A 6873-nucleotide genomic window follows, 5' to 3' on the forward strand; every position below is an offset into this window, starting at 1 on the left:
AGATGTCCCAGAGGAATGTTTAAGCGATTATGGAACCCCAGAGGAGTTTGCTGCTTCCCTTTTTAATTTGTTCCATGCTGGCTTTCTGAAGGCAGTGCCCAGCTCAGAGCCCAGCCCAGGGCTCCTCGTGGTTCCGGCTCTGGCACCGAATTCCTCCCGACTTTGTTCTCCAAATCCCTGCAGCTTTTATGGAGGGGCTGCCGTAATTCGCCCCATGCTGAAATTGGTGATTACCTGCTCTGATTTCTGAGCTCGTGGTTAAACAGAAAATGCTAAAAATACTGGCTTAAGCCAATCAAGGAGAAAAGAAAAAAGAAAGGCATTGTTGGCCCTTTTTCACTTGGCCGGCGTTCACAGGCGAGTTGTGATCCTGCAGCCTGATGAAATGAATGCCTGGTGTTATCCAGCTCCAGGCACAGGCTGAGCTCTGCAAAAAAACCTCCCTTTGGGTCCCCCAAAATGGGTCAAAATCCCCAAAATGGGTCCCCCAAAATCAGCTGGCGTTGCAGAAGCTCTGCAGGGTTTTAAACCCTTCAGGCCTCTCTGCCCAAGGTGAGGGGTCGTGGCAGGGAATGGCTGAAGGTGGTCCAGGAAGTGCATGGCAGGAAAAGAAATTGAACATATTCTCCTCAAAAATCACCGCTGCAGCTCCTGGCTTGTCATCTTTTATGGAAAATCCTTTCCTTAGGATTTTTTCCTCCTGAGAAGCTGTGAGGCCGCAGGAACAAAATGTAAACAATGGTTATCTGCTGCAGTGGAATGCAACAGGTGCATCTGTGATTGGCCTCATAGACTTGTTTCTAATTAATGGCCAATTACAGTCAGCTGGCTCGGACAGAGAGTCTGAGACAGACCCTTTATCTTTCTTTCCTATCTATTCCTAGCTAGCCTTCTGATGAAATCCTTTCTTCTATTCTTTTAGTATAGTTTTAATGTAATATATATCATAAAATAATAAATCAAGCCTTCTGAAACATGGAGTCAGATCCTCGTCTCTTCCCTCATCCTGAGACCCCTGTGAACACCGGCACACTGGCCTTTCAATTTTTATTTACTTTAGGGGTTTTGGTTGTTTTTTGTTTTGTTCCCATCATGAGCATAGCACAGGCTGGCTCTGCCTGTAATGCCTTTTTGTGGAATCATCCCAGTGGCTTTCTGGATGTTCCCTTAGCAACAGTTGCTTCCAAACCAAAGGCAGGAAAGCCTCAGACCCAGAGCAGCCATGAGACTGCTGGGAAATTAAATTTATAAAGCCCAAAAGTGTTTAAGATGACTTTTCTGAGAAGAACAGAAGATGTCCAAAGAGCTTGGAATGGTGACGCATCTTGAAGCATCCCTCATTAATTAAAAGGTGAGGAATTCCTGGCCAATTTTGTCCTTAACAGCATCACTTAACATCCTTCATCCCAATATTTTGTCAGATCAGGTGCTGTTTCTTGGTGAACAATTTCCTAGCCAGTTTTGAATCCAAATTCCTCAGATCCCCCTCCAGGGATGGGGACTCCACCACTTTCCCAGGCAGTCCATTTCCTGGGAGATCTCAAAGAAGCTTCACTGCAGTTTTGGCACAAGACATCCCCAAAAAGTCAACTTTTCCCCGGAGGTTTGCCAGTTTCTTTGAATACACAGAGAAAACCAGGAGTTTCCCTGGCAAAGCAGGAGTTTCCCTGCTCATCTCAGAAGTCTGGGTTCACTGGGACCTCAAACAGGAGGAATGCACCCTTGGACATTTGTGCATGGAACAGACAGTGTCCTTAACATGCATTTATTCAAGGAAATAACTGCTTTAAAATAGAGACCTTCAGTGCCCAAATAATGGCATTTATTCTTAAATAATAATGGCCTTTATTCTTAAATAATAATGACATTTATTCTTGGGCTCCAGAAGGACTTGAGAAGCTGAGGTGATCCCTGACACTGATAATCCCCTTTCAATCAAATCAGCTCCTTCAGTTCAGCTTGCAGGGGCAGGAGGTGTTACTGTTTTGGGGGTTTTGCTGATTTTTTTTTTTTCCCTGATTTCATTGCAATCCCACTGCTCTCCAGAACCAAAGGTGAAATGGAGGAGTGGGCAATCCCCTGGAAATGAAACAAGCATCCCCTGTGAGTCAGCCGAGACAGCAGAAACCACCTTCCTTTAGGGGCAAAAACGAATTTCACGTTCAATTCCCCTTGCCATTTCTGCGTGTGGTGCCCATGCTGTTCCAATTTCTGTGTGACAAAATGTTCTCTTGATAGGAAGCAGACCTGGGGCTGCTTCAGCACTCAGATATGGGAGTGCTCTGCCTGCACGGAGTGCCATCCATCACCGCAGTGGAAAACCAACCGTGGCACTCGCAACCTCCTTGGGGAGGGAGGGAAAAACCACAATTCTTTCAAGATTTGCCAGTTGCTTTACAAGTTGAGCCTGTCAGTTTAGCACTAAATCTTGCACTTGAAATGCTGAAATGAAAAAAGGAAAGGAAAGCTGTCACCGCAGGACGCGAAACTACGCGACGCGGACACGCCGCTGCTCTCAAGGTGAAAAAAGGGAAGTTTATTTTCTGACTCAAATATTTACAGATTTCCAAAAGTGACAGTGGATTGGAGAGTGGCAGTGCCACCTCTCCAATGACAAACCAACAGTCCATCCAATTTCTCTTTCTACATAAAAGAATGCAAAACAATGAGTTATTTACAGAAAGTGCGTGAGAAAGTTCGTTACAAGAATTGTAAACATCAGAAGGCTTAGAAAATCTTTTAAAAATCAAAAAAAAAACCCAAAAACAAAAAGCCAGGAACAAGCTTCCAAACTGGAAAGTTGAGGTGTTTTGAGGTGTTTGGGGCTTGTGAGGATTGATTTGTGGGGCTTTCCCTGCCCTCTCTGCAGCCAGATCCATCCTCTTCTTGACCTTTGCATGGCAAGCATTGGACCAGGTCCAGAACTGGACCATTCCAATTCCAAGGAATTGGAATCACCATTCCCTGACTGAATGGTTTGGTGGTTTGAGGGGAATGGCTGGACTCAATAATTTTGGAGGGCTTCTCCATCCTAAAGTCCTACATTTCAGGGGGTAATGTGGCCTGAGCAGGCTACTGAAGAGATCTGGAGAGATCCTGGCACAGAGACAAAAAAAGGATCAAGCAGTGGCAAGGTCGAGGATATGTTTACACTGCTTATCAGGAGGGAGACCACAGGATCTGGGCTTGAAAGGAGAGGATAAAAAAAAAAAAATCCAATTCACAACATTTAATGAGAAACATTTTTCCCTCCTGCCCTGCCCCGAGACAATTTTCACAGAAATATCAGTTTCCAATTACTTTGTTGTTGTTGTTGTTGTTGGTTTTATTGGGGGTTTATTGAAGAGCAGAGAAGTCCATTTTTCATGGAGAAAACAGCAAACCCCTGCTAAGCTTGGGGAAACAACAATCAAAATAAGAAGACTGAAAGAAAAGAAAAGAAGGAGCTGTTTCCTGGGGAAGGACTAAAACCATCAGGCTGTGGTTTCTAACAGAGAATAAATCCGACTTATTTTATTGCTCTTTGGGGTCTAATTGCCATTAGACCTTAATTGTCTCCTGGCTTGCCTTGCCAAGCACAGAAAGCACAGCCTGTGCCGGTCACTGGCTGCAATCATCTGCTCTTTTGATATTCATGGGGGTGTTTTACCCCTTTCATCTCCGCGTGAAGGAGGAAGAGGAGGCTGCTGTGCACCTGACAAGGTCCACACAGGGCTCCTGTGCTGTGCCTGGAGCTGTCTGAGCCAGACACAGCATCCTGAGCCCTCCTTGTGCTCCTCCTGCCATCCCTTTTGTCCTGCAGGTGTTGCCCTCCCTTCTGCTTTGGAAAAGACATCAAAAAGCTCCGTCAGGCACAAGGAAAGGGATATTTGTTCAGGCTCCCTAATTACCATGCATGATCTTCCATCAACAACAAACAGAGCTGGCCATGAGGGCTGTGCTTTCAAAAGCTGGATTGGTCTGAGTGGGGGCTCAGAATCTTAGCCAGATGAGGCTATTCTGCTCGTGTTTGAGCACAAGGTGGTTTCAGCGGAGAAGAAAGTGGCAGAACAGAGCCCATGTGGCCAGCACCCTCCCTCTGGGTCATTGGAACTCAACAAGTGACCTGCCAGAATGGTTTGGGTTGGAAGAGACCCTAAAGCTCATCCCATCCCACCCCCCTGTCATGGCAGGTGGTTTGACAAGAAAGTCTCACAGATATGTGTGCTTGGCAGAAAGATTTTTAAATGTAGAATCTGAAGAAAAAATAGAAATGAAAGCAAGTTTTGATACAGAAGAAAATAATTGCTGAGCCAGTCTCACTGGATAACCAAGGAGCCAAAGGGTGTGTTAGTTAGAAGGGGTTTTTATGGCTTGGAGCACAGGATAAACCCACCCCAAACAAGATGATGTTTTTAGCAAGCAGAAAGATAACCCATGCAAACAAGCCAGCAAATGTTGCAAGTAGAAAAAGGTCTCAGAATTTTCCACTGCAAGAAAACTGAAAAACAACTTCTAGCTTAAACTGTAATGTATTGACTTTTAGTGATTGGAAAACAGTAACATGAATATGGTAATTACAGTAGTTATGATGGGCTACAGATAATAGTTAAGGTATAGATTGGTTCTACTGCATGAAGATGCTCAGCAAAGAAAAGTATATAATGGATTGTAACCAAAAGAAAAGTATATAATGCATTGTAACCAAAAGAAAAGTATATAATGCGTTGTAACCAAAACCAAAGGGTCTCCAGGCCTGCCTGCAGCAGGAGCTGACAGCTGTAGGCACAGCTCTGTCACCCACAACCCTGGGCTGCTGTGACATCTTGGATGGAATAAACTGCATTTTGGAGAGATGCCTGGAGTCCCACATCCCTCATTTCAGCTCTTACACTTCCCAATATCTGAAGTTAACCCACGTTTCTTTGGTGATCCCTCCAGACAAGCTGGGATCAGAGCAGGACCCAGCAGCTCCCCTGGGAGACGCAGGTGGAAGCTCACCTTGCATTCACCATCCTCCTCTCCTCTTCCCCAAACAATCTGGGCAAAGATGGAAGGATTTCCCCCAAACTTCTATTTTTTTGCTGAATTACCTCTCCTGGTCTCCGTGGGGTGGGGATTTCCATGCAGTGCCTGTGTGTCACAGCACATGCTCAGGCTGAAGGGATCGTGCTGGGGCTGCGGTTTAGTGGCACAGACACATTTTATGGAAAATCCTTTCCTTAGGATTTTTCCTCCTGAGAAGCTGGGAGGCCTCAGGAACAAAATGCAAACAATGGTTATCTGCTGCTGTGGAATGCAACAGGTGGGTCTGTGATTGGCCTCATGTGGTTGTTTCTAATTAATGGCCAATCACAATCCAGTTGTCCAGACTGTCTTGTTCAGACACAAGCCTTTGTTATCATTCCTTCTTTTTCTATTCTTAGCTAGCCTTCTGATGAAATCCTTTCTTCTATTCTTTTAGTATAGTTTTAATATAATATATATCATAAAATAATAAATCAGCCTTCAGAAACATGGAGTCAGATCCTTGTCTCTTCCCCTGCGAAAACCACCAGTTTAGCTTCCTAATGATTTGTGAATGCTGAGGGCAATTTCTGCCTTTATTTTTATAAATAGATGTCCTGTCTCCTTGGCTTTCTGCTGCTGTGGGGTTTAGCACATCCATTAATCTCAGTGTTCTAAGGGCAGGAAAAAAAATAATAAAATAATAATAATCATCAGACAGTTGTGATTTTCCTTCATAGCATCCAGGGCATGGAAAGTAACTTCCTCTCCCCCAGAGCAGTAATGATTCAAAACATCAGGGCTGAGGGAGCAAAATCACAGCATTTCAGTGAGCAGAAGCAGTGGCAAAGCTGACAGCACTTGGGGCTGAAGAGGCAGTGAAAGAAGTAAAAAAATGAAAAAAAGTGAAAAAAGTGAAAAAAAATGGAAAAAATTAAAGAATTTTTAAAAGTGAGAAAAGTGAAAAAATTAAAGAAGTTTAAAGAGCAAAAAAGTGCAAAAAGAGCAAAAGTGAAAAAAATTAAAGAAGTTTAAAAAGTGGAAAAAAGTGAAAAAATTGAAAAAAGTGAAAAAATTTAAAGATTAAAAAGTAAAAAAATAAAAAAAAGAAGTTTAAAAAGTGAGAAAAGTGAAAAAATTAAACAAGTTCAAAAAGTGAGAAAAGTGAAAAAAGTGAAAAAATTTAAAGAAGTTTTAAAAAGTGAAAAAAGGACCAGCTGTACTGCCCAAAATGTAGACCAGGTATAGATTGATGTGGACAAGGGAGGGCTTGCAACAAGTCTGCAAGAGCAGGGAAAATTCCATGCATCAGCACATCAGGAATGAGCCCAAATTCTCAGCATTCCTGCCAGTGATGGCTGCAGGAGCCAGGATAAAACGTTCACCATTAGGAGGAGAATTCATTTTTGGTCACGGTCACAGAATATCCCAAATTGGGAGAGATCCCCCAGGCCCATCGATCCAGATCTGTGCTCCTTGTGGTACTGCCTAAACTCAAACCATATGGCTGAGAGCATTGTCCAAGGGCTCCTGAGCTCTTCCAGGCTTGGTGCTGTGACCCCTTCCCTGGGGAGCCTCTTAGGGTGCTCAAAAAGCCTCTGGGGAAAGAAAAAAAATATCTTAAAAATCCAAAATCGTAGCTGGGATGGACATTGAATCCCAGGATGGTTTGGGTTGCAAGGGACTTTCAGGATCATTTAGTGTCACAGACATCTTTTATGGAAAATCCTTTCCTTAGGATTTTTCCTCCTGAGAAGCTGAGAGGCCGCAGGAACAAAATGTAAACAATGGTTATCTGCTGCTGTGGAATGCAACAGGTGGGTCTGTGATTGGCCCATGTTGGTTGTTTCTAATTAATGGCCAATCACAACCCAGCTGGCTTGGACA

Source organism: Ammospiza nelsoni, chromosome 7 (genome assembly GCF_027579445.1).
Source record: "Ammospiza nelsoni isolate bAmmNel1 chromosome 7, bAmmNel1.pri, whole genome shotgun sequence".
Lineage (NCBI taxonomy): Eukaryota > Metazoa > Chordata > Aves > Passeriformes > Passerellidae > Ammospiza > Ammospiza nelsoni.